Raw genomic sequence first — 17,274 nt, forward strand, 5'->3', positions numbered from 1 at the left:
ATTGGACGTATATCGATCGATTGATTGAATTTCCTGCCCACGTTATATAGACATACTTATACGACTTCTCGTCCATTTTGACCCGACAATTACTTGATCGACTCGGATTGGCTTATTATTGAGCTCACGTGACGCATTATATTCAGAAAAATAAAACCTTTCCATCACTTTTTTTTTTCAAATGTGGATTTTACCATTCGTAAATAACGCTTTTGATTTCTCTCAGCTTTGACTATAATTGTTTTTTTTTTTTTTTTTTACTCAATTTGTGTTGTATATTATTCGATTTTTCATATTTTAATTTTTTTTTCATGATGTGTCAGAAGATTGTGTCGATACTAATATTCTGTTGCTTCTAAATCCGGGATTTTTTTTTAAGGTAAGACTCACCGAATTGAACGAAATCTGTCATATATAGTATTGACTTTTCACCTGGAAATAAACTTTAACTTAAATTGAACATGTGTAGTGAGTACTAGTTAAACGTATATTATATTTTTTTGTTATAGATAATATTCAAAACTATGCATAATATAACTAATATTATGTCTGTTTTTCTAAAGATACATTTTTTTAGCCACTCAAACGAAACACATAAATATTATTTCCAAAAATGGTTATAAATATTTTTATAACCAGTCGTTCGTTTATACATAAAAAAAATATTTAAAGTCATATTATCGTGTTGTTACTATATCTACAATATTCGTTCAGAAAAACATAAACTATCATAATTTATTATTTTTATTGTTTTCTCTCTTTGTTTTGTTGTTGTTTTTGTTGTTGTTGTCTTTGTTTTTTTTTTTATTCCGTTAAAAAGACACACATCTCATGCACGTTTATAATTATAGTTGCACCACAGAATACATTTAATAAGTCTTAATTTATTCTATGTAAGCACTCACATGCGGTAAAATGCGTCGTAATTTATAGCTTCTATTTATACTTAACAACGCATGAGTTCTCGCGTATAATTCCGACAGGGCTAAATTGAATAATAATTGCTGTAACGGTATATGTGCACCTGACATACAGGATGATTTTTTTTAACCTCAATTCTCCCGTTTTTATGCTTAAATTATATGCACATAAATTGTTAGTTATTATTCAAATTTTACTTTTGCAATGTTTAAGTATAGCTATTGCAAATAAGTACCATGAAATCTTCGAATATGTTTTGAATTTTTTCGTTTGTGCTGTATAAATCTATAATAATTTATTGGTGACATACATTTTTGTTATTTTTCAATAAAAATATTAAGTTATTAATAGTTTACTGTGAAAAAAATTAGCACACGATGTGCTCAAAACATTATTAAACTGGAATTCAATAGTGTACATTTTCCAAGTTGTTTATGATGTCTGCAAAAAGATTAATCCTTGTAAAAGTTTAATATAAAACTTTCTTTTAATCGAGTAACAGGGAGAGTATTTGAAGGCCATAACAACTCGAAAACTGTTAATATTAGTACAAACATTCACTAATCACAATTTTAATAATTTTAATTAAATTATGCTTAGTTTATATAGTGACTAAGATGGACTTAATTAAAATATCAAACAATAGAATACTTCTTTATTTTAGTAGGCAAACGTCACATAATTTCAATATTCTTTTTTTTGATATGTTTTTATAACGCTTTGCATACCAAACTGCGTCACCATTTCATGGTCGTGGTCTCTTTAAGCATTTTGTTTTGTAGGTAGGTATATGTGTTGTTAGTATGCAATGATTTCAATCACTCTAGAAAATATTATTATTTTGTAAATAGTTCAATTACATCAAGAGTCACAAATCTTCCAAGTAAAATATATTTGTATGTGAATTAATTAGGTCTGAAATATTTACTGTACTCAAGTTATTAAATCTAATCAGAATTGCTACCTATAATTTAATCATTTAATTAACTTTACTTTATGCCCTTACGATGTTATACATACACTTTTTATACGATAAAAAGAAAAATGGTATAATGTATTTTATTTACACGAAACCCATTGTAAGTAACAATTATCACTCGAAATTTCCACTCCAAATGTTAAAGTCGAACTACTTGTATTTATACAATTAACTTAAAACAAGCTTTTCCCTAACTGTAATATCATATGTTAAGTAAGGTTAATTTAGATTGGATTTAGAGTCATACAGTACGATGTTATATGACAGTAATATGTTTATTATAATATAAAAATGGGATAAGGACATTCTGTCAAATTTACACAGTTGAAGGACATAAGGCTGACAGCCAAATGGCAGGAACTATCTGACAACGCCAAGTGACGAAAATACAACAACGTAATTATAAACATAAAAGCTAAAAAAAAAAGATGTTAATATGCACTTATATCAAGTCAAATGTTATCATAATGGTATTGAGGAAATTACAAATCAATTACAACAGAAATTGGTATTTAATTTAAAAAAAATGTTCTACTAATTGTAATAATACCTATTTAAAATAGAAAAAAAATATTGTATTTTTATTCCAGGCAGAATCACAATTATTTCGTCGGGAAAAACTAGACCAAAAGAAATTACAAAATATATCAAACGTCAAATTCAAATAAAAACCAGTATCAGTCGTAAAAGGAAACCAGTTCTAAACAATAGGATTATTTAGGTAAGTACACAAAACTCACATGATTTATTTATTTATATCAACTCGTATATCTATTGAATTTAATTTTCGTCAATTAGGTATTAATATATTTTATATTATATATAACACGCGATCAACTCGTATATTTTAACTTCGTAATATTTAATTTACAAACATTTCATCAGTATAAAACGAATTCTTAATAAATCGGTCAATACATATAGTGTTGTCGACGACCGACTGAGAAAGGTCTTTTGTACCGCTGAACCACCCACGATACACATAATATGAAAAGGTAGAACCCGCGTGCGATGCTTAGCGAGTGCCGATATGGGAGTTTCAACGTCAATTCCAAAAACCATGGTATAATTTCGCGCCGTTTTTGAGATACGGCGAACATGAATTATTGCGCTCGCAATACAATATCGTTTACTCGTACATAAACTATACGTAATTTATTTGAGAGGGTGTGTAGTACGTGTGTTTCGCGTGTTACGACATGCTACGACTACAACGGTTTTCGCGAGATCGCGTGTGATAATTAATTTTAAACGAGTTTGTAATACATAATATTATATTATTATATAATTAATAAAAACGATATGGCGTATTATAAATAACTACGTGTAATATACACGCGCGTCTACTAGCCAATAACTAGCACCGGCCAAAATCGTCTCGTTAATTTCATCATTATACTATATTATTATAACCGATTCGGGACGAGGGTTGGCCCCGTCGTCACTATATATTATTATTACTACAACGCCGAAGCGATCGTCTCTCGGATCATTTAGCAATAATAAAACATAAGATACCGTATTGAATTTCTTTGGAGTTTCGAGAGAAGACGCTGTCGTCGCCGGACTCTTTCCGCGCGCGCAGTACATTCGCGTACGTAAAGTAACAGCGAGTACCTCTATATACGCTGTACCGCGTTGACGCTTAATGAAGACTCCATTTCCGTCTCGGTCCCGTGCCCATAAATTATCGGATACTGTCAGGGCCCCGCCGGTCTCGATATCAGACATCAATTTTCGTTTGACTTGTTTATCGTTCCCAATAATCTTCTATATATCACGCTGAGCGTTAGATAATAATATTACGCGTTTTCTCGGTCTCCTCGTCGCCTCCCCCCCCCCCAAACCGCGTCTCGAAAATATTTTCCGTTCGTCCGTCTATATCGTATATATAGTATAATATATATTGTATATAAATAACAGATTCGAAACTTTTACTCAAACGCGCGCGCAAACGGTGTAATATATATTATTATATACATACGAATGTGTGTGTGTGTGTAACTGCCGTTGTAGCTGTCTCGCGTTTAATATTCGTCTCGTCTGCAAATGTGTTTTTTTTTTTTTTCATCAGTCTCCGCGGGACACCGAGAGAAAACGATTTGGCGATACCGTGTACGATATTATAATGTGGAATATATTTTCGCGTTGACGAGAAAAACGCTCGATTCCTTTGTTCCGTCAACGGCCGCAGCATCCGCGCGTGCATTATACTATATTATTATTATTATTATAATGTGTATTGAGGTGTGTGTGTGTACACGACGACGACACCGCGCGCATATCATAATAATATGGTATCACATCGAAACGTTTTATTTTTTTTGTACACGCAATAATATTATTATCGTTTGCGACGAAACAAAATGTATAAAGAAATACTTCGCCGTCTCGTCACGTATCGGAGGTTCCTAACGAATACTGCTCGCACTCGAGTTTGAAATACGTTTTGATACAGGGGGATCCGAAGAAGTAGAAAAAATCGTCATATACGTTACGGCGGCGCGAATTCGTTTCACACAACAACACGTATATTATTGTAGTCGAAGTACGATAATATATAATATTATTATTTTGTTTTGTGATAAGGTAGTGACTTTTCATAACTGTATAATGGATTCCAAAACGCCACCCAACGTTTTATAAACATTATAACATCGATTCTTTTCAGGTGCATAATATTCTGACGTATTTATAGGTACGTACTATTCAGACGATTTATAATGATATTCGTTTTTATAAATTGTACATTGTCAAATCGGTTGAATATTATTTCAAATTCCAAGTTATTTTTGGACTGTACTTCCGTTTTACTTTTTAGTTTTTAATAAAATGTAACAGAATTACAGTGCACACAGTGAGTCTTTAAACTCGCATTTAAAGAGAATGAGATTAATAATTGTGCTAATAATTACATGAAAAAGCTTGTGTTAACACTCTTACTGTCATGTCAGTCATATATGACTGATTCTTAGTTATCTATTCGGGTTCTCGAACAGAATATAAAATAATTATTGTATAATAATAATAATATACTGCAATATATATATATGTATAATATATATTATTATTAAATAATTATTGTATATAAAAAATATATACAAGTGCAAAAATATTATATATTATTTTATAAGTAATCACAAGTATGACCTGTATATTTTTTAAAAAAAACAACGAGGTCAAAAAATTTTCGTAAAAATTATTCATTTTTTTTTCAACTCACTTATCATTTCTATATCAATGTACTCAAAGTATACAATTATTAAATTGTTTTTTTAAACACTCAATGATATTTGTATGCACTCCACGCGAAAATTGTGTATACATGTTATTCATTTATATAATTCTACTGAAAGATTATTTAAATACAACCGAAAAATCTCGTTGCAATTTGTTTAGTTTAGTATAAAATTTAATATGATTTTCAACTATTCAAAAAATATAACGTAAAAAGTTGCATATTATATTTATTTAATCCATTATTAAAATTCCGACAACCGCCATTTTATTTCCATTTTCAAAACGTGACTTTTTCTGTACTTACATATTATACTGATAAGTGGACGTCATACAAATTTTAAGTTTTTTGCAGTTTCGTTGACTTCACGAGGTTTTAATATTAAATCACGTATTAGAAGATTAACTACATATACATTATATAATATATGTTAAATCTATTTCTGTGATATTAGGCTTCGAATATCATATAATTTTATTTAATGCTAATTGGACAATTTAATTATCATATACGAATACAATGGTACATAAATATATATTTTTTATTATTTTATTGGACAGTAGAACGCTACAAAATTAGTTCAAAACAGTTATTTTATTTTTTTATTTCTTTTAATTTGTGTTCCAAGTTGATGCAAGTCTATAATTTTTTTCAATAAATAGAAACAATATTACTATGTTTAGAGTTCAGTAAACAAACGACCAATAAAACAGTTTCATTTGTTTTAGAACTTGTTTCGTGGTCGGTTGTAGAGTGCTGATCGATTTCTGTATATAACAATATGACGGTAAAATTTCTCAATTTGTATCAATAATGACTTGAATTTATATACTGAATCGTATGCTTGTAAATTATATAAATGTATATCATTTTTTTTATTTTACTCGCTCCGATGTAATTTGTTGCTCAAACAGAAATGTATACTGAAGAACGGATTCATGACAAAAGTTTTCTTTTGTTCTCGATAACATCGAATATATAAGATATAGTGAGTATAATAAAAAAAAAGTAATTCAAATGGATGTGATTTGATTCTCATATTATCTAACCTTTTGGTATGAACGACTTACTATGATGAAAATGATAGTCGCAGTACATTTGGCAACAACCAGAAGTCTACTATAATAGTGTGTGGGCAACAATAATTGTTATTGTTAAGCTACAGCTTTCCGTTTAACAGACATCTACAATACGATCGAGTGATTGAGTGATAAAACAGTAATCTCTGATATTGTAGGATATTGGATAATATTCTCTATTTGGTTTGAAATATCGTATATATCACTAATACAGATTGACAATAATTGAGTTAACATTATTTTCTCAGTGTTTTTACAACTATTTTATTTGTAAAGATCAATAACATTGTTAAAAATACACGATCTAAGTACTATTGTAGTTGAGAATATCCTTACTAATTTAAGTGATACTGAACTGTTTCAAATATCTAAAATTAGTATTTTTGGAAAAAAAATTGTGTTGAGTATAATTTAAAATTTTACGATTAAATATTCAATGTATCCAACTTCCATAATTCATGAAAAAATCATGAGAATAACATTCAACTTTCTTTCTATTAAATTCCGTTAAAAATCTTTTGATGAAACTTTATTAAATGTTCAAGTCTAAGTCGTATATTCGTACCTTTTTGTAGAAATTTTATAAAATTTTTAACGAAATATTTCTAAAAATACATAAACCAAGAGCTTTTGACTTTTTTAACTTCTTATTACGTTAAAAACATTAAGATATAATAAAAATTTAACATAAATCGAAAAAAACTAAAATTGTTAAAAAATACAGTCCTTTAAATACTATAAAAACTAAATATTTTAAAAATCAAATTTAATTTATAAAATGTTAATATTTATTATAAAATATTTATCAAAAATACAAGTCTAATTTATAATTGAATCACAATAAAAATAATATTTATTTTATAACAACTGGTTTTGATTAAACTGAAGTCTTATTGTTCGGCTTTTTTTCTAATTAAATAATAATTTTGAAAGTATAGGGAATTTCTTACTTTAGACTCAACCAACCCTCAAAGTACAATTATATCTAATTTTCTACCAGAAACCATTCAAAAGCAATTCTTATCCCTTCAATTTCAGATACGAAATTAAATTTAAAAAAAAAACCACATAATTCGAATATCGATCCATTGAAAATTAAAAATTGTATAGTAATCTTGACACACAAAAAAATATATTTATATTTTATAATTAATAAACGTTAATAATGCTTTAGAATAAACATCCTGTGTCATGTAATGGTATTTTTCTACGAATTCATAATTTAAAACTTTGCCGAGTTGTATTGTTCTTGGAAAAAAAACAAAAAAAATAAAACACACACACACACACACACACATCGTTTTAAAACTAACTAATAAATTGCTCTACTCAGAATTTAAAACTAAATAACTTTCTTGATGCAAAAAAAAAAAGATCAATTTATAATAAAATAAACGTTAATAATACTTCATAAAAGAATTCTAGAGTAGTGTAAAAGTATTATAGTAATTTTCTACGAATTTAGTCTAAATGGCAGCAAAGTATTTTCCTCATTTAATGAACACTTTTGAAAAAGGTTTATTTGATTTTCAGTAGAAAATTCGGCATACAATTATATAAAATATATAAAAAAAAAAAAAAATAATAAATAATTAAGAATAACGATTTTCTCCGAGATAATGCAAATATTTAAATTATGTTAATCGATGTAGCTTAATAATTTGGGTACGACGATATTCAAAAACTTTTTACTAGCGAAACCTTTATTGATATGGCACACAGAGCCTCGGTCTTATATAGTTGTCCATATAATAATAACAATAATAATATTAAAACTTTGTTACTTGCGCCGTTGTATATTTCTTACAAATTAATGTTTAGTGTTATCGTAATCAGTATAATAGTTACAGTTCCAATGAGAATGTGCATCATTAGTTTATAATATCGTTGTATTTCATACTGTAGAGTACAATTGGTTTTTATGAATGTAATACAATAAAAAAAAAAAAAAAACATAACAATAAAATAAATAAATATAATTTGTTATCTCAACCACCGGTGCGACCTTAATTAAAGTATAATGATATCAAAAATCCGTCCATAATAATAACGTTTATATAGGTTCCAAAAAAGCGAATATCATATTATTATACATTCGAATAAGTATTTTCACAAAACAAGGAATATTAGGCAAATGTATTTTACTTTGGAAAACAGATGGAAATTGGTAATAGACAGATCGCTCTTCCCTCTTCAGTGTTTGGCCTTAGATTTTTCTTTATACAACTTGATTGCTTACTTATTATTGAGTCTATGTTTAGTGAATTAGCAAATTGTTTTCAAATAAAATCCAAAAAATAACAACTAATTAAAAATATAAATACCTTGATTAAATTTAAAAAAAAAAAATGTAAATAACCATTAAAGTTTTATTATCCTTAAATTAAGCAAATTGACACATTGCAGTAACACATTATAAATGTTTTTAATATTATGTCCAATTCTATAGTGGGTGTTCAACGTTCATGTAATTAAAGTGGTGTTGTAGAAAATTAGTTTGAAGATAACCCAAACTCGCAGCAAAACCCGTTGTTGTAATCTGACGTGCTTTATTTTATCATTTCGTTCTCAACTGATTCGAAAAAAATGTCTTTCAATTATTATATTACATTCAGTCAAGGTATCCACTATGCCGTGTAAGTATAAGACTTTTTATTGAAAAATACACTATGTTTAATCGTCCTATTAAACATCAGCTACGATGACGATGATGACGGATCATAAACTATTTATTTTTATTTTTATTTTTAGTTTAATACGATTATATTTTATTTTGTAATAATATTATAATATCATTTTTTTTTGGCACTGGGAAAATATCTGAAGGCGTATATTATTTATCATTCTACCCACAACGTATTTTCAAGTTGAAAATAACAATTTATACTTTATATTTTAAACTTTTTTTTGACGAAAGCCGAATTATTTTCCGATCTCATAGATCCATATAGGAGTGGTTTAGTGGTTTATTTGTATTGTTGGACTTGAGTGTTTAGCCATAATAACCTTCGTTACAAAAACTAATAACAATCATTAGCTCAGTATCTTTTAGTCATTATTATTTTTTTTTTTTTTTTAAATAATATTTGCAAAGTTTTCGATTACTGCAACACACTTCACACACACACGCGCGCATTTAATGTGATTTAATTTTTTATCATGTAAATACCATTTTTATTTGATCGTTGAAATTCTCATTTTTGGAATTTCGAATACACATTATTATTAAAAACCATTTTTAAAATTGGTTTTTCACAATAATATAAAAATATTTCTGTGTAGTACGATTTTTTTTTTCAAATTAGAATATCATTTTTTTTCGTGTAATTTTAAATCAATTATATATTTTTAAAATGATTGTTTTCTGATTTAAGTATAGTCTTCAGTGTATGAATAAAAATCGCTCAAAACTCTATGTATAGGTAATATATTATTATTATATAGTTCAAATTTCGATTTGAATACATCGACATTTTCGACTAAAGTTTATCATGGGCTCGTGAGTTTACAGAAATAACGAACGGTCTCATTTGAAGGAAAAAATATCTTTATCGTCGATTTAGGAGCCTTTTTTAAATGCCGTTATAGAAAAAAAAAAATAAGAGTTTAATCCAGTCGTTTATCGATATAGCGGATACGCGTGAAAATATAACGATCTAATCGGAAAAATCTGTTTAAAATATTATTATTGCATAGTGTCGTATGTATTATAACCGCTACAGTAAGTAAGTCGTTACAGACTCTAGTGTTTTTTTTTCCTTTTTTATTTTTTTTTTGTTTTTTCATTCAGCGCGCCGGCGACTGCCGGGCTAATCCCCTTTAAATTCGGAACGGTTTAACGTCATAACTGTTTCACAACAATTACTAGAATATCGACGAAATATCGGAATCGCGGGAGAAAATCCAAATTAATCCTCGCACGTTCGCCCCGTCATGTACGCAAAACGCACAGTATTATATTACAATGCATTATATTGTTACGGTGTACTACTATATGTATAGTGTTATCGTCTAGGCCGGCGACGGAAAGACCTATTGTCCGCAACAGCAGCGATACGCGTCCGCACCGATCAATCGGCCGCGGGAATTTAATCACGCGCGGTCCGGCATGACGTAGTTGGCTTATACAATATAACATAACGTTATTATACACAGTAGATACTGTAGTTATCATCGGTAATCTCGTATCGGCGGAGTTGGGTTTCGATAATATTAATAATAATAATAATAATAACAATTTTCAATATAATGCTTTGATGCGACGACATGACGGCCGTGGGTGGTTCGAAGTTTTTTGAGTCCCTCCGGCTAAACGCGCTCCGTTCGTTCCCGATTAAACTCGCGATTTGCCACATTAATTATTTCCACTATTATTATCATTATTATTATTATTATTATTATTATTGCATTGTTGACGTATTCGTACTTTGTACTTAAAAAATTTTCAAATATTGAAGTACTTTTTTTTTGGTAAGGTATTTGAATAGTTACGTTACCTAATAATAATACATTGTAATATAAAATCATGAGCATACAAATAAAAATAAAAAAAAGTACGAACGTAGATATCGCTAAGCTGTAGATTAGGTGTCGAATATGTCACTGTAGTATACATGTATTTAATTTTAATTTGATGATATATACGGAAAACGAGTCTAGACGAAGACGGTATGTCATCAACACATCTTAAAATATAATGAGTTTTTTTTTTTATATATATAAAGCTACTAAAGTAATTTATTTTTTCGTTATTATTATTGTTGGTAGATATAATTCAAATCCAAAAACATTGAGTTTATTTCGATATTTTTTATATTTAATTTTTACAATCTTTTTTTAGATCTTATACATCCTACTAGGGTAATTATAAAGAATACAATATGTATATTGTATTAAATTTTTAAACCTAAGTTATTTAAACTGAAAATTTTATATATATTTTTTACTATAAAAAAGGTACTTGTAGCTTGCAAGTGTTAGCAATGTTGTAAAAATTTAAACTTCAGCGCATAGGTATATATATATAAAAAAAAGAATTGTGCGTAGGTATGTTTTTAATATTTTTTTACATAATAAATTAGAACAACTTATGTGGGATTTTCTATTAAATTTTCAAAAATTTCGATTTTTCTTATTAGAGTTTTAGAGATATTAAGAAAGTTTAGAGAGTAACCAATGTATATTTTAATACACATAACACTTTTATGCCCATCTCCATTGTATTAGCTCATAAAATGAGGTACATATACCTGTAAACTGTAGTAAGTACACTAAAACCGAAAGATACATAATATATAGCACTGTATTTTACATATTTTTTCTCTTTTTTTTTATGGTTAAAGTCTAGTTATTCAACTAGTAATTTATGTAAAAGTTGCTTTGTTATTGTTCTTGTTCATATTGCGTTATTATTATTATTATGACCTAGTCGAATACAGAATAATAGAAAATTAGATGATATTTTTATCATGCAATTATTTCTAAACTAAAAATAATTAAGCTACCATAATAATTTATTAAATACTTATAGTTAACTGGGTATATACAGCTGTCACGAATAGTAAACGTATATTTTGTGACTAAAAATATTGTTTTCTTCTCAAATGATTGTTAAACTAAAGCGTCAACGCGTTAAATACCACATTTTAGTTATATTATTAACTAGTAAAATTGATTTACACAAACGGGTCTTATTAATAAACCAATCGTAAATCCCATTGACGAGTAAAACTATTTATATTATTGGAACGTTTGGAAGTTTGTGTAGGGTAATCCTTCATAAATTAATAACTTTTGACCACAGAGTACTCCAAAGGATGCCCACAAACAGGGATATATATATATTTTCTGATAGTTGCTTGTATTTAAATTATAAATTCATTGTAAGCATACGACTGTTTGTTTCGATTACATTTACGTGTAATGAAGTATAATATTATGGTATTTCATGTCGGTAAGTACATTTTACACAGTGCCATATATTAGTAGATACCAATAATTTTAATACACAAATAACGTACCTAATATATATTTAACAAATAATTCACAGCAATATATTTATATAAATTCAGTTATATTAATTCTAGGAAAAAAATCTCATTTAAATTTTTAAAACAAACTGATGTATCTTTTGCAATTAATTATTAGAAACCCGATTGGAACCCTTGTGACAGTAACTAGAGCGATGGCAGCTGATATAGTAATTTTGTCGACGAACATCAACAACAATTAGAGTGATAATGTATACCAATGCCGAATTGTTAATTCAACATATTTATTTATTTAATGCCTTCGAAAATACACGTTTAAGTAAATTCAATTAAAACTTTGTTAGAGTAAATCACGAATTTTATCGGTGATGAAGTTTGCGCGCGTCGTATCGTCATACGGAGACTTATGTAGTTCTAGCGATTGCCAAAGACTGTCTCGTCCAAAATGACGAGAAGCGAACCAACTGAAGAATATAATATGTAACGCAGTTGCTGTTAGATGCAAAAACTATCATGGCGTAAACTTTTGGTGCATCATTGAATAAAACACATGGGACAAAGTAAACTTTTACGTGTATAATTAATAAACAGATTAATTTATGCCGAGGCCACAGAAATGCAGTGACGAAAACAGTAGGTAGTGAAGAAAGGTAAATATGTAATATGTAATAGTACCCATTTTAAAAACAATATTGGTTCAGTCTAAAAAACCATTTCATCCAAATTGCATGACTTGTATAATTTTATTAAGCAAAATAACTTACTTTTCCATTGAAGTAATGATGTTTTGCTACATTATAATAAAATATATGAATATCAGAGAAGGTGATGTAATGTGAATATCAAATTATGTTCAATCAAACAATTAGCCAAAGTTTTAAATAAGTAATCAATTTAATTTAATTTTACATTATTACATGATATTTAAAATAAATAATAACGTTATAAAATTTAGCAGAAGAGATTATTTCGACGTTTCGGACTTATAGGTAATATACAACACAATACAATATATTATATATAATACTAATAATATTAATAATACAGTGAGTTCCGCTTAACGTGATTACTGGCTTATAGAATCAACTGTTGATTAGAATCACAAATGAAAATCCCAAACCAAATCGTATGTGTAATATTGTATAATATGTTTTATAGAATCAACCAGTTAATAAAATCAAAATGACCTGCACCGAAGCGATGACATTAAGCAGAAGACAGCGGAACTCACCGAATTGACACAAACGTAAGTAACAATAATTTAAACAAAATATGAAAAAATGATAAAAAAAAAATAATTTTTAAACCAGTAGTTAATTAGTTAAACCATTAATTTAAAGTAGTTATACAATTTAACATTATAATGACGACACCGATAAGAAAATTAATTAAAAGAATTGTGTTAATATAATGAAAGACTTTTAATTATGTAAAAACAAACAAAATATTAATGATACATTGATTTATTGATAAAACTATCATTAATCAATAAAAAAAAATCACTTTTTTATATCTGTCACATCGATCTGCTTACACAATAGTTATTTTCAAAAATAAAGTACTCATCAGTATTTAATCACCTATTATACGTACGTTTATTGCATTATTATCAAAATATTGTTATAATACGTATCGAAAATAGCGATCGTACATTAAATTACGTGTTTTGAACCTTGATCAACTATGTTCATCATCATGTCTATATCCATCATTGTTGTATTCACTAATTAGTAATATGTTAATTAATTATTATAATAAGTTATTAGTAATAACTTCCTAGAATACTTTTAAGACCAAAGAGAAACGCCAATATTGTATAAGACTTCTCTAGATTCGTAAGCAATGACGATTTTAGTGTTATTTTTTTTATTTTTTTTTTTTGGTTAAAGTAACGTGAGTTAGGTACGTAAAATTATACTGCCAGATACAGTTGATCATTAAAAAAAAAATGAATAAATAAATTAACATTTAATACCAAATTTGTTTGAGTTATATACTCATATAAATATAAATGGTATACATAAATTCTCGTTTAGTTCTTAAGATTAGTCGTTTTTTTTTTTTTTGAAAACATACTGAACATACTATAACGTGTGAATTATTCTGTTGTAAAATAAGAGTTCGAAAATTTGAATAAACCATTTTCAAGTTTTCCCTTTTGAAATACAAAAGAGATCATTGCATATTATTATAACGTAAGAGTAGGTACTTTTCTCGTAAATGATAAACACTAAGACTTTAAGATAAAAAAATATAAAACTATGTCACATATTAATTCGTAAAAAACCTTTATCTAGCTATTTTCCCGGCACACTATAATGGCACTAGAACTGTATCGCTTAAATAACAGTTACGACTTAAAAAATAAAGTTATTTTTCAATAAACAAAATGGTAGATATAATAATCGGATTTAGAAGTTTAATATAATTATTATCTTTCATATAGTGTTTTAGTATCAATACAGATTTTTTTTTACCAATAGAAATATTTTTAATAGAAAAACACTGTTAGACATATTTTTAATTTAACTCTATAAAATTTAGAGTTTAAATAATCACTCAATGTTTTAAGTCTGTCCAGCATTATATATTGTTGTCGTTAAGTTGACGTATAAAAGATTATGGATAAAATGTCAACATCTCTTAAAGTAATTTTAATAATTCATCTGAAAAGCTTTTTCACATATATTTACAAACTAAAAAAAAAAAAAAAAGTTAGAGCAATGTCAATAACAACTGCGTGTTTTTATCCATAATTTGGCAGATACATATATTAAAACTTAAAATAGATAAGAGCATTAAAATATTAAATAATTAAATAATTGATAAGTAATAATAAATAAAAATGTTTTCCAAGCTCAAACATAACACATTTTTTTCTCGTATACTGTTTGACAAATAAAAAAAATTATAATAAATTACTTTTGACATGAATTTTTATAAAATAACAACATAACATTCCTAGTAAAAATATACGATATAATATAATTTGTTACTTTGAGAAACTAAAATTAATTTATAGTATTATGTACGCAGATAATCTAATATAGTAAACTTCAATGAAAAGTGAATTTAGATGAGAATATTTTTCAAATAGCAAATTTAATAAAAAAATAATGTACTTACGTATATTATTTTAAACATCAAAATAAAAATTGTATTTTAAATCATCTGTAATCTTTGACAGAACACAGAAATAGCTATATAAAAAAAATGTACAAAAGCTCGAGCTAATCAATATAAACTTAATATTATTCGTTTTAAATAAACTATAATATCATCATTCATTCGCAACACCAATTTTGATAAATTAACAAACCGATAGGTATCCCAAGATAAGTTTAGAGTGATAATATTATAGTTTATCAAACATTAAAATACATTAAAATTGTGCTTATTTTATAGAAGGTCAATATAATACATAAATGGAAATGGAAAGTAAAACAACTAGGAAGACCTTTTTCAAACAAGATTAAAGGTACATAACAAAATTATGATATTAAAGGTTCTTCGACTATTACCATTCTTGTTTAATAATACAAAATGGCAATACTATTGTTGTCAATTTGTTTGTACAAATTCAATCTTATTATAATATTAAACATCAACTTAGTACGTATATTATATGTATATTTATATGTAGTTATACATGTATATAATATTGAGGATGATGTTTTTGACGTATTTCGAGACAGATGGCAAACAAATTTACCTTACAATGTTTATTTTATTAATAATAATCATATTATTATTGATGTTACGTGAACGATTGTTGATTCTGTTTAAAAAATATATCAACTAACTAAAATTATATTAAAATGGTTATATTATATTTATTTTTAACATATGTCTTAGGTCAATCCATATCAGATTTAAATATACAATACTTTATAAATACAGTGTATTTTATGTCATATATATATATATTTTTTTTTTAATAATAATATACAATGTAAACGTTATAAATAGAAAAAAATTATTGATACATAAAATCGTAACAACAAAAATCATATGAAATGTAAAAAAAAAATCCTGTATTCCCGTCTATTCATTATTTTTAACAAATGAAATTTTTTTTTATAAAAATTTAGTACCCAAAGCATAAATATGTAGCACCTGAAACTTTAATGTAAACAAATTGAGAAATTATCAATAATTCATAATTTGATATCTTTAATTTAATATTTATAGCCTCTGTTAATATATTATATTATAGCTCAGCAATATTAATTACACGCAAAATAAATTACACTTCCGTAATATAGTAGTTAAATTAAAGTAAAAAGAGTTTCAGTAAAAAGTTTTAATTATTTTACTATTGTGTATGCTAGTACTATATTGATTTCGTCAGTTACAGTAAAACAAATGAAAGTTGAGTAAAAAATATACACATTATACATAATATTATATTCGATGTGGAAGTTTGATATTAACAATTAGAAAAATATAAAAATTTATATGGATTAGGTTAGATTAGGTTAAAGGAGAAAGAAATTCAGAAAATTATTATAATTTTAAACAGTGTAACAGACGTGCAATCGATTATTGTAATAGGTTATATTAAGTGTAGTAATTACACTTTTGGAAAAAACACACTGCGCTAAATATTTTTAAATAATATTCTGTCATATAAAGATTGGCTATAACTTATAACAATTATTTTATTTTAATTTAAGTACCTAATCATTATTAAAATATAAATTTATATATGAAATAAATATGCTTCATTTTTATAACGAAAATGTATTTGTAGAAAGCTAAACTATGATAGAAACAGCTAGTTAGTTTTCATGTTATATAATTACGTGAAAAGCAATGACAAAGAAAATATTTTTCACTATTATTTTGCTGCAACGCTATAGAAAATATGATTAGAAATGCAATACAAGTTATTTTCATCTGATAACAATTAAGTTTAAATTTATTTTATTTTATTTTTATAGATTATATTCTAATACTATTATTTGCAGATCTTCCAAACACTCAAGTTTCATTGCTGGGTAGTTAAAACGAAGTTGGATATTTTCTTATAATCTGTAAGTCATAATATTATATATTAAGTATATA

At 26.6% G+C, this 17,274-nt stretch overlaps 2 long non-coding RNA genes across 2 annotated transcripts in view; one reads left to right on the forward strand and one right to left on the reverse strand.

Annotated features, from left to right (window-relative positions):
- Positions 1-1,910: 1,910 nt before the first annotated feature.
- LOC126551329 (uncharacterized) lies at positions 1,911-17,244 on the forward strand. Its single transcript, XR_007605214.1, has 4 exons — positions 1,911-2,408; positions 2,491-2,621; positions 13,366-13,453; positions 17,178-17,244. It is a non-coding gene; the product is annotated as an uncharacterized LOC126551329 (long non-coding RNA).
- LOC126551328 (uncharacterized) overlaps positions 17,068-17,274 on the reverse strand; it is a 36,739-nt gene continuing 36,532 nt past the window's right edge. Inside the window, exon 4 of the long non-coding RNA XR_007605213.1 lies at positions 17,068-17,241. This is a non-coding gene — a long non-coding RNA (uncharacterized LOC126551328). The remainder of the gene's footprint in view (positions 17,242-17,274) is intronic.

This window comes from Aphis gossypii, chromosome 3 (assembly GCF_020184175.1).
Source record: "Aphis gossypii isolate Hap1 chromosome 3, ASM2018417v2, whole genome shotgun sequence".
Classification (NCBI taxonomy): domain Eukaryota; kingdom Metazoa; phylum Arthropoda; class Insecta; order Hemiptera; family Aphididae; genus Aphis; species Aphis gossypii.